This window comes from Cryptomeria japonica, chromosome 4, assembly GCF_030272615.1.
Source record: "Cryptomeria japonica chromosome 4, Sugi_1.0, whole genome shotgun sequence".
Taxonomy (NCBI): Eukaryota; Viridiplantae; Streptophyta; class Pinopsida; order Cupressales; family Cupressaceae; genus Cryptomeria; species Cryptomeria japonica.
This window is the reverse complement of record NC_081408.1, coordinates 769,251,196-769,272,842: the sequence shown is the minus strand read 5'-3', so window position 1 is coordinate 769,272,842 and position 21,647 is coordinate 769,251,196.

Genomic DNA, 21,647 nt, shown 5'->3' with positions numbered 1-21,647 from the left:
TGGAGGAGATCATACTTGACACCGTTAGAATTTAGAGGTGTGTGTAGAAGGACATACTACAAGATTTGATTTGCATTGTTTCTCTCTTTGTTTTAGTTATCTTCCTGGATGTTCGTATTCACATTACATTGGTTGGAGGTTGTTTGGAGATATGTTCTCACTAGTTTTGTGTTCATGTGTTTTCATGTGGGAGATGGCATAAAGGTTCCTTTATCTCTTTCTTTTGTTGGTGTGGAGAACATGGGAGAATGTTGGAGACATGGTGTGAGGATAGTACTTGTAGGTTATCGATTTACATGATGTTCATATTGATGTGGATGTTCTTGTTACTACATGGTTACACTTCTATGATATGTTGTTAGTGTATTCATTTCTGATATTGACATTACCTATGTAGTGGGAGTTCCTTGGTGTACATACATTGCAGGTATTACACTTGGGGATTAAGGTTGCCTATTGAAGGTTGCATATGTTGATGAGATGTTATTCACTTAGTTTTTATGCCTTGAAGGCATGCATAGTTGATGTGTTAGCACTTGTTGTAGGTATTATTTCAGCTATGTAAACAACTACCTTTTCATTGGATACCTTTGGATTAGTGTTTGTGTTTGGATATCAGTTGGTGCAGGACTTATCATTTGTTGCGACAGATTGTGTGGCTTTCTCTTTGGATGGCATTTTCATGTCTAGTGGTAGTGGCATGGTGGAGGGTGGGAGCATTCATGTATGAGATGGTGGTCACTTTGTTTCTTGTTTCAAGTATCTTGATGGAGCACATGGAGCACTTGGATTCCAGGATGGTATATGTGCGTGGAGAGACCAGTCTCTTATTCGTGTGACAAATTACTTCTTGGCCCTTATGCAATGTATACAACATGTGGGAGAATGTTGGGAAAATGGTGTTGTACACCTTTCATAATAGTGTTTTATTGTTGTATTATTTTATTATTGTGTGAGGTGGACATGGAATTGTATTCTAATATCATATTGTATTATTGCACCTAGGAGAACCTAGATGGACGTGCAACATGTAGAGGTTCCTTTGGAATATTCTTGTAACCACATGATGAGTTGTATTGATACATTGGTATTATTATATTGTATTTATTTCATATTGGGGAATGTGATAGTAATGAAGTACCCAATATTAAATGTGGGTCAAGGGTAGGTAGGAAAAATATTATATTTTATTGTCACATGGTTTTGATATAATACCACTTAGTTGTTTTGTGGGAGCTTGTGTTTATAAAAGAAATCACAAGGGTAGTTGTTTGGGTTAGCCATGTTAGCATTTGTGAAGGAAGCATGGAATGGGATGTGTGGATTCATGCTTGGTCACATGGAGTGCTTGCTTATGGCCAGGTTTTAGAAGCTTTCCATAGTTGTATTGTAATGGACGTATTGTTGATAATACATGGTGGATGATGCTTTTGGAGGTTGGGTTTTTCCCTCATGAGGTTTTTTCCAAGGTATATCTTGTGTCACATTTTCATGGGTATGTTTTCTATTCTTTGCATGTGGATTCTATGTGTTGATTTGATTAAGATCTCAATTGGGTTATGTGGAAATTGGCATAAAGTGAGCTGCAAGTTTCCTTTCAGATTCCAATAAGAAGCAAAATCAGTCTAAGCCTAAGACACAACAAGATAAAGACTAATATTTCTCTCCACAACAAAAGGATTCTACTTCCTCACCTAAGGGAAAATCATATAAAGAAAGGTTTTGTTCTTATTGCAATAAGAGTGGTCATGATGAGCATCGTTGCCACACTAAGAAAATTGATGAATTGACTGTTAGGAAGTTAAGTAGTAGAACAAATTCCTACACTAATCTTGAGAGGAGGGTAATGCAATTTTTTTTACAGATCTTTACAACAGTTACAAAAAATAGAAATAGACATAATAACATTCAAACCATAACACAATGAATTATGTGGGGAAAACCCCTTCGAGAGAAAAACCCCACACTCCAAAAGCCACCCTATATATTATTCAGCAATCAAAACAGATTACAATTTACTTGCAGATAAAGCTCTTCGCAAGAGTACCACTAATCAGAGATTCAGAGGTAACTCAATAGCCATAAGACTCTTACACACAACCTCTATCTCACACACCTCATATATAGGAGATACAATACAAGAAACCACCAAACGGTATTACAAAACCATGGGCTAAAACCACCCAATAAGGTATAGCCGACCTTATCTCCCTTCTAGATGCCCTATGACATGTCCCTCCCTTTTTATAGCTCATTTATGTGTCTGATGTATTTTATATTTCCTATTTTAGGAGTACAAACTTCGAGGGGCCATAACTTGAGAACAATGTGTCCTATTGACAAACCGTTTGAAGCACATAAAAGCTCGTGAAGTGATCTAATGCCTCATAAGTCACTAAACCACTTACATATACTTTTAAAGGCATTTTGTGGCCTCTAAAGTCCTCAAAATCAAATTTGAACCTTTCATTGGTCCCTCCAAAACAAAAAAATTAATATCTTTAAAACTAGTTGTGATCGTGCAACGTAACTTTACCGGAATGCTTATCTAGCCAATCATAAGTTTCAGAGAGAATTTCACACAATTTCATGCTTAAATTAAGACTTACTATAAATAGTAACCTCATGCAAATGCAAGGTTGAGACACCATTTTTCCAACATTGAGCAACATCCTCAAGAAGAACAACATTGATTTACCATCCACTTATAAGAACAAGGATTCATATCCTTCCCCTTCCTCACAGTCAAAAGGAAAGGGACAAGCTCTTTGTGATACTAAAAGTCATGACTCGGGGAGATGGCTTCTAGATTCAGGAGCTTCTCATCATATGACATCTTCGCAGTCTATGTTTTCTTCATTTGAGTCTTGTAGCATGCCACATATTTTGATGGAAAATCATACATATATGAATGTGATCGAGAAAGGATCTATTGCCATTAGGGATAACTCCTTCAATGATGTGTTGTGTGTACCCCATTTGATAAACAATCTTCTTTCCGTCTATCAAATCACTCAGGGGGCAACAAGGAAAACTGTAGAGTTCACACCTGATTCAGTTATCATTAGACACTTGAAGGCTAGAGTTATTATTGCTAGAGGGGTGGTGGATCATGCATCTTAAATATATTCCTTTTCAGATTTTATTCCTATTGAGGAGGATGATTCTTCACATGATGATCACATTTATTATGATGATTCAAATTTCAAGGAGAACTTTGGGTACTTGAACTTGGGGATTCTCACATGTAACCCTGTTCTTGAGCCTTGAATTTCATCTCCTCCTATTGATATCACATCACGTATTGCACTTGATGATGCAGAGAGTGCAATAGTTTTTCCTTCTTGTGATTCAGTGCAACAGGATATTTATTGTCTTTCAACTTTAGTTCATTGGGATGACTACTTGACATACATTGCAAGTTTGTTTGTGGAGTACTACATTGTAGATTTGGGAGACATCATTGATGATATTTATCTTCTCTTTGATGAAGATGATTCTTCTTCGATTGTTGCAAGGGAACACTCTGACCCTCTTGTGCATTCTCTACATGATCATACTTTCGGGGTTGACATGATTATGGATTCTTATGTACAACAGTTGGAGGAGGTCTCTTTATCCTTAGAGGAGACATGTGAGTCTTTGGATCATGTTCTACATTATTCTCCACTGGATCTTGGAGTGCCTTTTTCAATAGTGTGGATTAGAACACCACCTTTGGAGGGGGTAACTTTCAGCATTGACATGGGGACACTTAAGTAGTTTTCAAAGACTTCATACATCATAAATATTTTCCCTTACATCTTCCCTTCATGATTGGGGAGATTTCATGGATACACCTTTGGTTTTGTTTCTTCCCAAGGGCAGGAATGTGGTTTGACAATCGTGGAGCAGTTTCTTCATTCTTTTTTTGAGCTTCTACCATTGGTACAGATTCTACATTGAGGGGGGGCTACTTAGTCTCTCTTATTCTCTTATATCGGGGGGGGGGGGGGGGAACTTTTTCCTCACATGGGGTTTTGTCCTTCACATACTTCTTTAAGATTTCTTTGTATAGTTTTCATCTCCTTTTTTTTTTTGGGGGGGGGGGCGGGGGGGTGTTTCCCATTGGTTTTTTCTCTCTTTCCCTGCTTTCTGGGATACTGATTTGCATTTGTACATGGGTACCTAACATGGCCTTGTAGTCGAGACCCATCTTGCATTGTAGACTTAAGTGCATTCCCCTAAATTGCACTTAGGGGGGGTGTTAGTGTAATTATTTATTCATATACGATATAATTATACTTTACTTAAGTACATGCACCACATTTAGTTTGCATATGAGACACTTAGGGAGATGTGCATACATTGGGAGTGTGTATGTAGGAGAATTTCCACCTTTTTATGGTGTGATCTTGTTGTTACATTCTACCTTTGGTGGGTGATCCACCTCTTGTGGAATATTTTATTATTTCTCCTACCTACTCCTACCTAACCTTGCATCTCATTGAGCCACATGTCATCATTGTGTGCTCTCTTGTCTTTTAGCCTTGCCTTTATAAGCAGGCTCATCTACATTGTATGTAACTTTCAATGATATAGTTGATCTGATTTTTCTCTTGATTAGAATACAATTTATTCTTATCAAATATTTAGTCTCTCTTTTGTGCTATTCAATGTGCTCTTGGTCATGACTGTTTTCAACAAATTCTTACAAAAAAGATAATAAATTAATTAAATAAATAAAGATTTATTTAATTAATAAAAGAAGTGGGACCAATTAAATAAATAAAATATATTTTTAATTTAGGGAAAGGATAATTTAAATAAATAAAGTATTTATTTAAATGGGAAAAGGCTAGAAGTGAATTAATTAAATAAATTAAAATCTATTTAATTAATAATAGGCTTAGGATAAAATAATTAAATAAATAAAATATTTATTTAATTAGGCTAGGACAATTTTAGTTGTCTGCGAAAATCAAAGATCAAGTCACCATTGTACCATCATTTAGGATGCATATTAGATTGGGGGTTGGCCAAATATGTTTATATCACATGTGTTTTCCTCGTTCGTTTTGTAGGCAACTAAGCAAGAAGGTAGTGTTGGATATTGATGAGTATTATTGAGAAGTTTGCTGGAATGATGTGTTGTCATTGATGTCAACATATTCATGTGTGTGTTCCAATGTTGCAATCAGCTTGAGTGAGTTTGTTTGGCCAGTGTGTTGCAGATAAGATATTGCAGATTAAAGGGTTTTTGGTATGTTGTTTGTAGATGGTTCATTCCCATTTGTAGAGGCCTGCATGTATATTTGATCATGTTATGAGGTTCAGTATTGCAGTTAGTGTTTTAGTTGTTTAGTGATGGTAGTGTTCTGGTTCTACTCTACATTGCTTTAGAATTGTAATATCTTGTTGTGTGGATTTGTCAGAGTGTTTGGAATGTTCATATGTGTCCTCAATTTAGGTGGTTCATGACTTGGAGGTCCGCAAGTGAATCTTTCAATTTGACAGTCAATGTGGTTGTGTTCTTAAGGTTCAATATAATGGTGATGAAGATTATAGTAAGTTGAGTTGGTGTGGTTGTTGCTGGTGTAATTATGATGCTTGTGGATGTTCCTAGATTGTGTCCTATTCGTGTTGATGGTTTGCATTGATATTATGCGCGTTGTTGATGATTTCATTGGTATGTTCGTGTTATGCAATATTCTTGACCGATCAGATGCTTGTAGCGTGTTGTGGATTCCTATGGCATAATTCTTGAAAGCATTGTGTGTTTGAGATGTTGATTAGGTCCATGCTATGTCTTAGCTGACATTGTTGGTCTGCATGTGATTTGGTAGCATGTATGATTATATTTTTGTAATATGTGATAAGTGTTGAGTTGACCTTGAAATATAGGTTGATGAATTGTATAAATAAATGTAACAGTGATGCGAGAGATGTATCTGTGAGCGAATAATGTAAAAATCTTTCAGTAGTAGAGGAGAAGTGTGAAGAAGTGCGAAATAATAGAATGTGTGTTATGTGCTTAACTAGAACTGTAACCAAGCATAGGAGATGTTATTTTCTCAGTTCATAATCTTCCAGATGTAACCCAAATCTATTTGTAAGGTAGTGAGCCTTCCTCAAGGTTGTAGCCCTTCTTGTTTTTGAGCAGTGAGCTCTAGGCAATGTGCCTGAATGCATGTGCATTCCCCATTATACTATTCTTATACTTCTAACAGGGTATAATTATATTGTGGGTCTCAATCTCACCGTGGTTTTTCCCTTAACCAATTTTTCCATGTCAAAAATCTTGGTGTTATGTGTGATATTGATGTGGTGTTGATCTTTGATTTCATTGTTATTAATTAGATTTTAATTTAATTTAATTTGTGTTTAAGTTGAGTAAAGTTTGTGAGCAAACTGATTCACCCCCCTCTCAGTTTGCTACCTTGTTGTCAATAGGTAAGTGAGAAGCTTTCAAGAATCTCAAAGAACATTGAAACAAAGGAGGGAAGCTTCACCACTTGAGGGAGAGATCAGGCTATCTAAGAAAATGGATGAATGATTCATCAACAACATGCGATGAAGGACTTCATGACATAGAAGGTCAAGGAAGGAACACCTCAACCTAGCAAGTGGAATACATCAACATTAGGTTTTAATGCAAGAGAAGGGACTTCAAAAGGGAAGATATCAAGGATGCAAAAGGAAGAAAATTAACATCATGGAGAACTCATCAATGAGTATTCAAGGTACTCATGGATAAGGCATGATGATGAACATCTCGACATGAAGACTCATCAACTTGTTGAAGGATTTAAACATCAAGGACTTCACAATGTGTTGAACAATATATTTGAATTTGAAAATCTTCCCCAAGGCACTAAAGCCAAAAGATCATTGGCCAAAATATCATGTCGAGCATCTCAGAATCAGTTTCATCGAAAGAATAGTTTCATCGAAATAAAACACAAAGTGTAAAACACTAAGTTAAGATGTCTTCGGCAAAATATCTCTTTCGGTAAATGAAGGAAACCACTCATCGATATCCCAGTTTCATCGAAAAGTGAAAGGCCAACAAAAGGTGAAGTCGAGGAAATGAAATTGCCGAGGAAACTTAAAAGGCATTCATCGAAAAACAAATCTTATCGATAACAATATGTCGATAAAAACAGAGGGATTTCATCGATAAAAGGACATCGGAGAAAAGAAGATCTCAGAGGGTTTGCGTGAACGTTCACCGAAGTATGAAACTCATCGAAATATGATTTCGATGAGATTCACGAGTAACTCATCGAAAAAGACTTCATCGAGGAGAGGATGATTTTGAGGAGACTTGAAGATGGTTTTTCGACAAGGGCCATTCACCGATGAGGTGATATCGAGGAAAATGAACTTTCGATGAAAGATTAAAGCATTCAAACGAAGACAAGGGTTTCATCAAAAACTCGATTCACGATCATTTCAGCTGAACAGTACTTCCCACGAAGGAATTAAAAGCTCAAGTTGAGGATGTCACATCTGCAATTAAGTTTAAACATTTGAGTAGCTATTATAAACACATAGACATTAACTATTGCATAAGTTGCCCACACAGTTACAGCTGAATTGATCGAATTTTCATAAGAACTAGATTGTTGCCAAAAGATGGAAAGTTACAAGGAGTTAGCTAAAGTTCGTAAACAACAGTCAGAAGAGCTCGACAATTCTCCAAGTAAGTGTGATATCTCACATTGATTGAAATTATGGAACCCTCTTCTTCTTCTAAAAAGAGTAGGAAAGGAAAGGAATTGAACCCTGAAGAGAAACCCAAATGACAAAAAAAGGAGGGTAGAGCTTTAGCTCAGGATCTGTTAGACCAGTGCCTGACATCTAGTGTGAGGTCCAAAAAAATCAAAAGTGAAGAGGAAGGGTTGGAAGATAGATTTGAACATTTAGGAGACATATGGACTGAAATTAGAGGACATGAGTTGTTCTTATTTAGTTACAAGAGAAGGGATGCTCCTGAGCCCATGAGTAACCTGTGGAAGAAAAATTTGGGGAAATTGGCAGTCCCGAATGTATTTGTGGATGTCGAATTAATGAAGGCCCTAGTAGATTGTTATGATCCAAAGACCAAAACCATATATGACTACCAAGGAAATCCTATGGTGGTAATTAACAAATAGACCATTGACATGGTGTTTGATCTAGACTGGGAGGTAGAAGAGAAAATCGACATGCAGAAATTGTCGCAAGAGTTCTTCAACATAGAGAACATCTATAGGACATGGAGACTACCCATTCACCGGCCAAAAATGGGAAAGTCCTTAGTTCCTTTCAGTAAAGATGACAAGGTGCCATTTGATGTCAACCAATTCCATCCGTATTTCAAGTATACATACTATGTTGTAGCCCAAGTGTTAGGCTTAGAAGCTCATCCTCTCATGGATATTGGGGTTATGGTTCTCTGTGCTGATCTACAATCAAAAGACCCTAGGCCATTTGACTATGCCACTTATGTTGTAGAAGCCCTAAATCATGGGTTGGAGAAGTTAAAAGGAGACCTTGTAAATGTTCATTTCTCATTGTATTCCTTATTAATGCACATTATTCTTTATTGTGGACAAGAAGTCAATTTCTGGTCAGAAGATTTTAGCATCAGAGCTTATGATAAAAATGGTTTGAAGAAACCAGTCCAGCTGTGGGTTTCTACATGGGATCAAAGATTTATAAACAACCAATATTGGCACTTTCAGGAATATTTTGTAAAACCACTTAGTGCAGCCTTCGGACAACATAGAGATTATGCTTTGTCTCCTGAAATCAAAAGATTCCTCAGGCCAAAAGACTTCTCTCCAGAGTCTCAGATTGATCACAATTGGGGTGATTGGTATTGCCACCTTAATCATACAAAAATCAGGGTATTCGGGTATGAAGGAAAACCATACATGCTTCCAATTACAGTGCCAAACAGGGTGGCTAGTCTAGAGATTATAAGACAACTGTCTACTGTCAGTGCCAAACATCTCACAAATTTTGGTAAACAATCTATTGTGCCAGGGTTACTGGTGTTTTCTGATTTCATTGCTAAAAGTTCTAAAAGTTATCATTTACTTCAAAATAAGTTAGATTACTATGGCATGACTCTGGGTGATCCTAGAGAGAACTTTGATCCTGAGGGATATATAAAAACTGCAAGGGCATCACAGAAGCTAAAGGCTAGAATACATGTGGCTCAAATGCCAGACGATTTAATCAGGAACCTTGAAAGGGAAGAGGCCAAGGTTTTGAGAGAAAGAAGCGAGATGACTTGGGAAGCTTTCAAGTGGAAAAGAGCAAGGGGGATGGTGGATGGAGACCTACTTGGAAACCTCCAAGATCCTTTGGAGATAGCCAAAAAACTACTTCAGCATGAGGTAGAGATTATGCATAGAGTACCCCCACAGTTCCTCCATTTTGTCAACACTGGAAAAGATAGTACATTGGCTCACATGTCACCAAAATCAACTACTAGTAGCATCCCTGCCGACTCCCCTAGAGAAGAATATCCACTTGGTTTTGAAGCAGAGGTAGATGTGGAAACCGGTGAATTTAATATCAAAGATATAGTTGATATAAGGATGACAGAGCATGAAGACTTTGTTGCGGATGATGGATTTGCTGCCTCAGGAGAATTCCTTTCATTTTTATACCAGTATAAGGGGGCTCATGTGAGATGAAGTATGGCTGGAAGATTAGAAGAAGAGCAGATGAGAAGACTACAAGATGAGATAGATGCTCTCATGAAAGATATGACCCCTGAGAAGGGGAGGAAAATATTAAAGGAGGCTAGTGTTATCATCTTTTCAGGTTGGGATATAAATTTAGTACTTCTGTTTGATGGATTCTTGAAGAAGCAAGACCTAAATCAACAGGTATTGCCTCAAGAGATAGATAAATTATTCATAGGCTCAGGATATGATCCTGATCAAAAGGCTCTCTTACAATGGGCACTGTACCTGAGAGGAAAAAGACCAATTATTGTGGATATTGAAGAAACCTTTGGACACCTTATGATCCATCAGGTAGGAAAGATGGACCCTAGGGTCACTGCAAAATTAAACTTAGATGTAGCCAAATTAAATTTGGATCAGACAGAGTTTTTGGTCAAGGAAAACATTACCTATAAGGGTTTATATGAGAGAACTAAAGAGGAAAATCAGAGGCTACAAGCAAGGGTATTGCAATTTGAGACAGGGACTCATTTAAATGAATATGCTACATATCCCATAGGATGAAGCTTGGATGATGTCTCTGATGTTCTGTATTGGAAATATCAAGCAGAAAAGGCTACCAAACAGGTGAGCAATATTCAACAAAAGATGGATAAAATGGTTAATGATATCATTGAACACAAGTTCAACATCATGCTCATACATGTTGAACATTATTGGAGGGTGTACACTGGAACCATAAAGGCATTAAGAGAGCATGAAAGGTTAAAAGCACGATTGCATGAAGTAATAAGCAATGTTGATGTGATGACACTAGAAGAGAAAATAGAAGGGACTTTGTATATGGAGAATCATGTTAAATTCAAAGATGCGCTAAAAGGAGATCTTCAAGAATTGGATGATGGGAACCCTATTGGAATGCCCTCGATTTATAAAGAAGGAGAATTAATATCTATGGAGGAATGGCAGAATGAACTTATAAGCGTCAAGGATCGAGCTCTGTCAAGATTGGATCGAAGCAAAGACATGGCCCCTACTGTCAACCAGATGATATTCGAATACCTTTCACAGGGAGAAGAATTAAAGAAATAGAGCATCAAGATCAAGACTTTTAAAGAAGATGATTACATTCATCATTTAGGGATGCTTAATCTCTTTTTACTTAAGTTTGTTAGGAGTGTTCAAACTGACAGTTAGTATTTTGAAAAGACACGTCTTTTCATAGATAGCATTTGCTCTCATATATATATGAGAGAGGTTTTTTGTAATAGCATCTGAAAAAACATGATAGGAAGAAGATAGTAATATATGACAGCTTGTAAGTTTCCTGTTATACAAATTTTGACGGATACATAATATAATCAGTCATCTTTTCTTTGCATATGTGTTGTGGATTATTTCATTTGTTGTTGGCAGTTGCTTGTGATATTATCTAGAGGAGATAAGGTTATTCATATTCTTTTAGTGAAATTCATGTTGTATGTTATAAGGTTGAAATAAAAGTTCTTCTTGTGAATTATAATTGTTCTTTGCAGTGCTTACTTGGGTGGTCCCTTAAAGGTAGGGTTAAATTCATTCAAGAAACTTATGATATAAGCATTCAATTGATCTCATAAGAAATAGTAACTGACAGATCCATAAAAGGGTGGGTTTAAAAACTGTCTCACAAGTTCACACAATAAGTCCTAAGGAAATATAAAGGCTCTGTAGCCCAGACAACAAAGAAGGCACTGGCCATTTATAAATTACCACTTATCACCGTATTCATCATATTTTATTTTAAAACAATAGGAGTAATGGAGTAAGAAGCATATAGTAGGTTGGCAATAGTGTATACATATAAAACTCTAAGCACAAAGATCAAATAGCTTTTACAACAATAATCTTGAACTCATTTGCTATATCTCCGTCCTAGAAATTTATGCCATTCTGAGATAGGAGAAATCCAGATTGAGACACTGAATCTGCTATAAAAAGCATTGGTTGAGGGAACAACTAGTGAATAGGTATACCTGCCTAGGTCCTGCAGAGCCTAAAGTGAGAGAGTTAGTAACCAAATAGGTTCACTCTATAAGTTGGCCAAGTCAATTGGAGGGTTTGATCATAGGAGTTGGCATTTCCTTAGAACCTATCCAATCTATTGATTTGAGACCCAACACAATGCAAAGGAGGAGATCAACATATTCACTTTACGACTTCAACATCATATTGATAGCATGAAGGAAACATGAGAGGGAGAAGACATCAAAGGAAAGGTGCTTTAAGCCAAGTGTAGAGATAAACATCAAGGAAGGAACATTTAAATATCTTGAATTTATGTCGAAAATCCAAGATTACTTGTTAGGATAAGGAGGTAATCTAGGATAAGAGATTAAAGATGGAGAGAAATCCAAGAACAATTTCTAGACATCATAAGGAAGGATTATCCACACAAGAGATAAAGAATGCCAAAGTAATTAGGTCAGAGAGGATGATGCAATTTGGGAATATCTCCCACCATCATCTCATTTATCATGGGCTAGGAAATGTTGAGTATCAAGAGATATTTATCAAATCACAAACATTTGTGATGAGTTCCAAGGTGTGGAGTAAGCCAAGGTGGCGCCTAGTCATCTTCAACCCAATCACATCATTCCAAGTAAAGGCATCCAAGTTCAATGCACTTAACTCATCCAACAAGGAGGATAAATACCACACGTGGAGGCACAAATTTTGATGTACCTAACCTCAAATTTCATTGGCCAATATTTAAGGAAGGACATGTGTCTTCATTTATTGTAATTATATCATTGGTCAACCCTTACATGCTATGTAATGGGTGTAACAAACCCTCATTAGGGTTTCTATCTTTCAATCTTGGCCATTGATGTGAATTGATCTAGACCATTCAATTGTATTGAGAGAACTATATAAGGTTTACTCTCCTGATTTGTAAAGGTTAATAGTTAATAATTAGTAGAGAGCAATAGGTAGCAAGAAAATAGTTAGAGTAGAGTAGGAGGAGAAGGCATATATTATTGCCAAGTTTGTAAATTATTTTTTTTTTTGTTGAAGATATGGTGGAATGTGCTATTTCTTCTACATATTTCATGATTTCTTATTGTATCCTCATGTTAGATGAAGCTCGTTTATTGTGATGGAGTAATATGTGGATGTTGATAATTCCTTGGTTCACACTATTTGTGATTGGATGATTTTCAATTGCAGTGCATAGTTAGTTTTAACATTTAAAATGTGCTAAGTTAAATTATGGATTTGTTTATTCAAGTTGCACTAGTGTATTGGGTATTTGGGTGAATGACTTGTGATATGAAAACCTTTCATTTTCTTGGAAGATTGCATCTGTTTTGTGTAGTTGTTGGTAACATGGCAAAACAAAGATTGGTTAAGGAATGTGTCCATCCTAGCATGATCCGATGCTATTATTGATCTTAGGAGTAGTGTAGTCTCTCTAAAACCTCATCCTTTTTCTCTCTTTTTAATTAAAGTAAATTTCACATTCCATCCGCATTCAAGAAAAAGTTCAAGAAGCAATGTAAGTCCCCCTTTGTGATTCCAAAAATATCACGTGAAAGCATTGAGCTTATCTACATGTCACGACCTAACATTTGGAACCTTGGAGTCACCTCAAGTGATCACTTAGTTCAGCATTAGAGAGGGTTTTGTTTGAGAGAGAATAATAGACCTTGGTATTTTTAATCTATGTATAAAGTACACAAAAAACACATCAACAAAATTGGCACTAGAAGGAGAGCCTGAATAGTGAATATAAGAATGAAGCAGTCGATATTGGAGATTATCAAGTCATATTATGAAGCAGTTGCCAACAAAATTTGCACAAGAAAAGAAGGCGATCACTAGAATATTATCCGTACTTTCAAAAAGAAGGAATACATTCAATTTTCAAAACTTTTGTGACTAAAACTAGTTGAGATTTCAAATCAAATTTGAGAATTGCTAGATCTCTCTTATTCAAAAAAATCCAAAAAAAGTAAAAAATACAAAATGAAAAAATAAAAAATAAAAATTGATTTCTCAATGGAGCAACCATAGCTGTATGATTTGCATGGGCAAGATGATCAACATGTTGATATTTCCTAATGATGGTGGACTTTGAATGCACAACTTAATCCATGTAGTTTGTCCAAACTTGCATCATCAGGGTAGTGTAGAATCCACGAGACTACAAAAAATGATGGAATGCATTGCTTGACTTTCTTGTCAAGAATTGAGCTAGCACTACAAGGGAAAATATTTTTGTGGTATTTAGCTAAGATGGAGGTATCATAGAGTCTAATAGTTTTGATGCTCTATGATGTAATGAAAAGTTTACAAGGTTCAAAGGGCTGATTGAAAATCAATTGATCTTGATGAGAAATTGGGCTTGGAAAGGATATTACTACCTTGGTGGTGTAGGATTCACAATGACCCTCATTCAAAGTTTATTTTCCCATTATGTCAAAAGGCTATCAATCAATTCAGATGTCAATATGTAATACCTAAGTCACCAGATGAGTGCATCACTAACAATATTTAGAGTGCATACCTTGCAGCTGATGAGTATAGAAGAACACATGAACATGACATTGCTACATCATTTGAAGGTGAGGGAGATGAGTTGCAAGAAGATAACACAATTGAGCTTGACAATCAATCTGTTATTGTGGATATCAAATTTACATACCATGTGCCCAAGGAGGGATGTAGTGAGGTAGTGGATGTTCAAACCAAAGAGGTAGTTGTTGCAAGGTGTGTGCCCTTGGTCTCCTTGTGTTGTGTAATGCAACACTCGGGTTTGTGACATGGCTTAACCACCTCTTGTGGATTCTATAAGTCTAGTGGTTGTATTGGGCATTAACAGGTCAATCTTTTGGTGCAACGACAACCACACTTGTAACAAATGGTATCAAAGATTTGTCATAGTTTCAAACCCCTCGCTTACACTGGGAGGGATTGTTGCAAGGTGTGTGCCCTTGGTCTCCTTGTGTTGTATAGTGCAATGCTTGGGTTTGTGACATGGCTTAACCAACTCCTGTGGATTCTATATGTCTAGTGGTTGTATCGAGCATGAACAGGTTGATCTTTTGGTGCAATGACAACCACACTTGTAACAATAGTGACAAGTTATGATCAAGGTGTTAATTTAGTAATCAAGGAAGACAATGATTCACATCCATTGAAAATGGAGGCCCTTGATGAATACCTAGTCACCTTACAAAAGGAGATTATCGAGAATTAGTTGCAAGAAATATCTAGTGTCCTTGGAGAGGAAGACAAAAGCATGGAAATATTGAATGAAAAATTACAAGTTATCACAAGTGAGTCCAAGGAGATTCTTGAGAATTAGTTGCAAGAAATATCTAGTGTCCTTGGAGAGGAAGACAAAAACATGGAAATATTGAATGAAAAATTACAGGTTATCACAAGTGAGTCCAAGTGAGTCCAAGTGACTGCATGTTGCGTGTTGCTAACATTGTAGTCGATAATATAGGTGCCAATGATGAGGTTGGATGAGGTGGTGAATGCATAGGAACATGGACATCACCTAAAGATTAACACATTAAATATAAGAGAAATAACACATTAACAGAAGGACAAGAACATGTAAAAATATGAGCTAGTGTATGCACAGGACATTCACCTGAACTACTTGGAGTACCCTGATCATGGCCACCAGCTTCATGAGGATGCAAAAATTCTTGTAAAAACAACATGTACATATTTTAGTTCATGACATAAAAGAGTATAAAATATAAACCATGAATGAACTTATGTTATAATTAAAGATTTCATGACTGCTTACTTGCAAGTTTTGTGCTCTCTCTGTCAATTGTTTCACCCTCTCTTTTATCTCATCAGTTTGAGGGACTATGAATAACAATTTAAGAATTTCTTTATTAATTTTTTTTTGGCTTTCTTATCATTTCAGTAGGGTTTGTAGAATATGTGATGTCATCATCGCATAATAGTGAGTCCACCTCTGTATCGATGTTTTCAACTACTATAGGTGCCTTTCCCCGAACATCCATCTGTGACAAGAATATTAGTAACATTATCAAAATTAATCCAAAACCCCAAAGACAAGAACATAATAATATAGCATTTTGCTTGTATCTAATTTGTACAATTACAATGAGGTTTACCTACTGGGTAGAAGTGCCTGAAGCTATATCCCGGTCTGTGCTATGTGTCGGATCAATGTTGCATTGTGACAAAAATTAAATATAAAATAACATTAGAGAAATGAAGCCAATAGACTTACCAAAAAAACTTAATAATAAAATGGTATATTGGAGTCATTAATTGGAGGTTGGTTTAAATGGTATATATAAGTACGCACCACCCCCACGATATTAACTTTGTTTGTATCTATGTGATTCAAATTGTAATCGATTAGCAGCTCTTCCCCTACACTTATTGATTTTATCGCACATACAAATACATGGTTTCCCTTGCGCTCCTCGAATATGCAATTGGGTTGCCTATAAGTTGACCTAAGTCATGTACTATTTATAAAACTTGCAATATTCCTTGTTGCTTTTGGCCTTTTGTCAATGTACATAGCCACTCTTTTACTTTGATCATTATCTTTTAGTTGTATATAATTTGCTAACAGTGCATACCTACGCATACTTCATGTATATTGAACCAGCTACATCCAATTTTTGTAATTGCAACAGGGTCTGACATACTCCATCAATTCAACAACTTTGTTGTAATAGACCTTTATGCCGTCCATGGGAAATAGGCCCAAACCATGTAATGATGATGGTACTATGCGATATATCCTCCCATTAACACAAAATTTAGTATTTATTGGAGGAAGTTCCTTGGGTACCCATTATTTCTATAGATGTTTGTACCTCAAGGGTACCTCGATGTCTTCTATGCTCTCATCATCATAATAACATGACCCCCATTGAGAAACAAACAATTCCATGCATTTATGGAATTTTCTTCTAATCTTTTGACCTCTAGTTGATCTCCCTCTTTTAGACCTACTACATGTCTCGCTTTCCTCTTCTCTTTGTGAATTTCCATCACTTGAGGAAGACACATCTGACAAATACCTATTTGGTGGTACTTGCACTCCATCAAATGAGAGAGATAGTTGGGAGAGGGTCGATTGTTATTGTGAGAGGAAATAAATTTTAGGATTCCATGGAGAGAGACAACAAGAATTTGTAATAGATGGTTCACCATATCTTGTTGATTTTTTGCAAATGCTGTAAATAGACTTTAGGGCAGGTTGTCAAAGGTCTTGATAGTCCTAAAAATGACTATGCAAAATTTTTCATGCCTTAGTCAAAATATTGGTCATTCTAGATTAATTTTATTCTCTGTTCCTACCTTTGGGGTTTAGGATTTTATGCTTTTATAATTAAATATTGTGGGAAAAACCTAGGCTTTTTATAATTTTGCATTACCTTTTTGTCTTAAGGCTTGAGGGTCGTGTCGTCGTCAGCGAGGCCATTTTATCCCGTAAGTCGTTCTTACCTGTATTATCTTAGGTGAACCTCGTTTAGCATTTCAGCCAACCCCTTTGTTTTTTTGTAAGTCTAATGTTTTAATATTGCGGTCGACAGCTAAACCGTGAGCAAATCCTACAACTCGTAAGGACTGTGGCATCATGAGATTATGCCATGTGTCTTCGGCGGGGCGGTTAAGCTGGCAGTTAAACCTTTGCAATATTTGTTGTTACTAGTTCCCCAATAAGTAAAGTCCAGACTACTAATGGTTCATCAATCTGCACGTGCTTGTATGGACGCAGATGTTTTAATTTATGCAAAAAATTTGCTCGACTATTAAGGGTCTTAAGAAGGCGGTCATTATGGCTGACAGGTAAAGTGAGCCGATCCAATGACCCTCGTAACCTCGCGATCAAGAGATGCAAGGGGATTATGGACCGCGACATCACGAGATGATTCCATGTGTCCAAGTTGGGCTAGGAAAAGCCGATGGTGGGGTCACTGACCGAGGTAAAGTAAGCAGTGAGTTGGCTATGCCAAGTCATACTTTGGATGGACTCATTTTCCACATGGAAGGCCAATGTCAGATTGACCGACAATGATTGTGTGATTCGCCAAGATGGATAGGATCTACGATGAAGTTTCAAACAATTTTTATAAGGGTGTTGTAAAGGTGTGGTATGTTATCTACGTGGGAAAGTTAGAATGGATAGAGTGCAAGCTTGTCAACTTGGAGAAAATAGTGACAAGGTAGGACAATTGGATGCCGACTCATTTCATAAGGGTAGTTTTCTGAAGGTTTGTATTAAGTCAAAATTGATTTGACAAGCAAGGACAACAATTTTAGAGGCATAAGAAAATTTGGATAACCTCTGAGTTGGAAATGAAAGATCACGGATTTCTTGGTAAAATCAGAGGCTACTTGTTGTCAAGCATTCTTACGGAGGGATAAAGTCAAAAAAGCCTTCTTTGAGAAGATCTAAAAGAGGATAGTCCGGAGTTTTAAAAGAATTTTGAAGCAAAGTTGCGCAATCCCAGGACCAAAAGATCAAAACAAAATCATCCATGTGAGGTGAATCTTGACAGAAAAGTAGTGGATTGATTTTCCTTGTGAAAAAGTTGGAATTCGACAATGTCCTGGGTCTGACATGCATGATTTCCCTAGTTCACAGCTAGCATGGTGAATAGATAGAAGCAAACATTTAGGAAGATTGTTTTTGCATGAACAGACACCACCAAGTGAAGTGATATTGATTATAAATACAATAAGGTGGTAGTTCAGTTGGTAGAAGAGAAAAGAAGCCTCTTTTCTTTTTGAAGAGCAATTTTCATCACTGAAGAAGATGATGTTTGAGCAGTATCATGCATGGATTTGTTGTGTGCTTGTTGATACAGGATGGATGTTCTTTCTCTTGTGTGAGTTTTCTTATTGTTAGAGGGGTTGTGAAAGTTTGAAGGATTGTCAGAGGGGGTGTGAAAACCATTTCTTATCAAAAAAAACCAATAATGATACATCCTCTGCTTGTACTTTACCACTAGCTGGCAAGGGGTTTGAGAAAGGAGCCCACGAGGGAATGAAAAAAGGATTTGTTTGAGTGGGGAGAGGAAGCCAGTTGTCTCTGTGACGACATGGAAGTTGTGACCCCTCCCCAACATATTATGTTTCCCCTTAAGCTTCTCCTTCCACTTTCTCTAATCCTGGGCATAAAGGTTGGAGATCTTCCTCTAGTTTGGGGGTGATTTTACTTCTTTCCAGGATCCAATTTCCCTTCTGGGAAGGGAAATATTGTGTAGGACAGAACGAAGTATCTCATAATCCGATTGAAGATATTAGGATGATAATGGCATGACTCAAGCACTTTTGTTTCTACCAATGTTTAGTTACAAATTGTGATTCTATTTTATCACAGGTGCCAGTGTATGGGTAGTTTTAAGGAATATTTTGTAATAGAATTGCATATGGCTTTATTGGCTTGTTCATTCACATGACATGTGTCTCTTGGCCTCAAGCTTGTTGCTCCCTTATTTTCTATAAAAGGGAAATCAAGGCCATTAGAAAGGGCTCCAAAATCTCTGAATAGGGTCTCTTGTGTAGGTTCAATCTGTAGGATTAGGTTCCAGTTTTGAGAAGTCATGAGTAAATAGTAAAGAATTGTAATGTCATTTTGTAGAGAAAAATAGAAGATAGTCACTACTTTCAAATTTCAAATGGGTTCTTCTGTAAATCAAATGTATTCGGTTATTTGATAAAAGATAGCTTTTGAAGTTAATACAGATATAATTTCAAAATCCTTACTCTCCTATGTATGATTTTATCTTCTTTTTGAATTAATGGAATCAAGGGTTTCATTTGCTTGTTGCATTGTTATGATGTATGTAATTTTTCATTTCATGCTTTAATCCAAGGAGTTAATTAAAATGCTTGAATGAGATTATAGAGGGATAAAGCTTGTACTAGAATTTGATAAGTAGTTCAGGTAAGAAATTGCAAATAAAATGATACTGTAAGGCAATATTGTTTAAGATTTAATCAACTATTAGATAAATTTTTTTCATGTTTCAATGATATTTCAGAAACTCAGAGCCCAATGGAGTAAGGCACTTGCATATGCTACCAAATGTCATTAGGTTATCAATTTCTTGTCTGTTTCACTTATGATTTGTCATAAATCATTAAAATCAAGACATATTTCCAAGTTTTTATGTATGTTTGAGGTGTCCTACTATCTCATGCTCCAGATAAGGTTGAGGATCACTGAAGAATTCATCATTCTTGAGTATTCTCCCTGCCGTTGAGCCCGTATATAAGATTATCTACTTTTTTTAGCATAATTCATGAGTGTGGCGCAAAGATCACAAATTTGCAAAGGGATCACCCTCCCAGGTCTTGCAAATCCCAAAGTGTAGAAGGATTAGCACAATCCTTGTCAATTGGTCCAAGTTCTCAAGGATTTTAATAGTTGGAGTTGCCTTCTCCATGAGTATTTGAAGAATCAACTTGGTTTCTGCCTCTTGTACTGTAAACCTGTTGGGGAACCAATAGGTCCATTGCATGGATTGATAAGAATGGGTCATGCTTTTTCCCCAAATTCATCATTGAGGGTAATGTTGATGAAGAATTCGGCCCTAAAGTTGATGTTGAGATTTAAATTTGAATAAGGCCAACTAGGGCCTCAAATACTGATAATTGTATTAGAGTTGCTGCTAATGTAGAGGTTTCAAAAACTGAGCAAGTTTGTTTTCCTGGTAATTTTGGAGTTTCAAAAACTCAGAAAAATAGTCTTCCTTGTCACTTAAAGCATATAGGAGGGCTGAGAAAGTGGAATGAGCTATACCATGTGGATGTCAAGCTAGTTTAGGTGAGAAAAAAACCAAAGTTTTGACAAAATATAGCTGCTAAAACCTGGCTTATTATTAAACCACTCCAAGATGGGTGTAAAGAGAAAGCAAACAAATAATCAATGGTTTCTATAGGGTGTATTAACTTATACCTGCCAATCCATGAGAAGAATCATTGCATTGCCTTTATGTAGACTGTGCAAGATCCTCGTCAAAGGGGTTCAAGTTCCTGCATATGTAATTCATTTATCTTATGTTAGCATACATCTTATATCAAGATCAGTCAAATGGCTCACTACCTTGCATAGACAAGGCAACGAACTGTTTGAAAAAATGTCTCAAAGAAATGTGTTCTCATGGTGATGGAATTCCATGACAACCCATAGTAATTTGACTGTCATGGCATTCGATCACCATGAGACCGCATTTCTTTAAGGCATTTTTTCTGACAATTCACTGTCTTGTCTATGCATTGCTCATATTGGTCAAATAGTGCAAAACATATATTCAACATAGCTAGGCAATGTTCATTCGGATCACAAATTATCTAATTACATATAGCTACACAATATTCATTCTGATCTTCCAGTACTCTTAAGATTCCTAGTGATAGGATGAGCTGGTTGCCTTGCACATCACATACGATGTCTTCTCCTCACATTCAATTTATTGTCCATATACAAAAGAAGTACTCGGCATAGTCCCAACATTCAAAGAACATCCTTCAAAGCCTTCATAAAGCATACAAACCCTTGCAATACCAAGAACAAGTCCCTGAAAAATGCTAGAAGATCATTGAAAAGGGAAACAAATAATTTTGATTATGTTTGAAATGCACATAAGATGAAGCTAAGTGATTTCTCACATGTAAACTAATTTCCTCCTCCTACAGAATCTCCTCTCTTGTGCGTGAATGAATTGTGCATTCACCATCGTTTGTGAATCTGATCCTCTCCTACTTTGCCTTGTGGGAATGAATGTTTTTGAAGTCTTTTGCTTTGCCTTGCGGGAAGGAATGTTTTTGAAGTCTTTTGCTTTGCCTTGCGGGAATGAAGTTTTTCATTTGCTTTACAAAGTAATTTGAAACTCAAATTGACCTATGGGATATTATAATTATATGTAGATACAATATTTCAATTACATAATTAAATAGGATATTAAATGGGATATTATA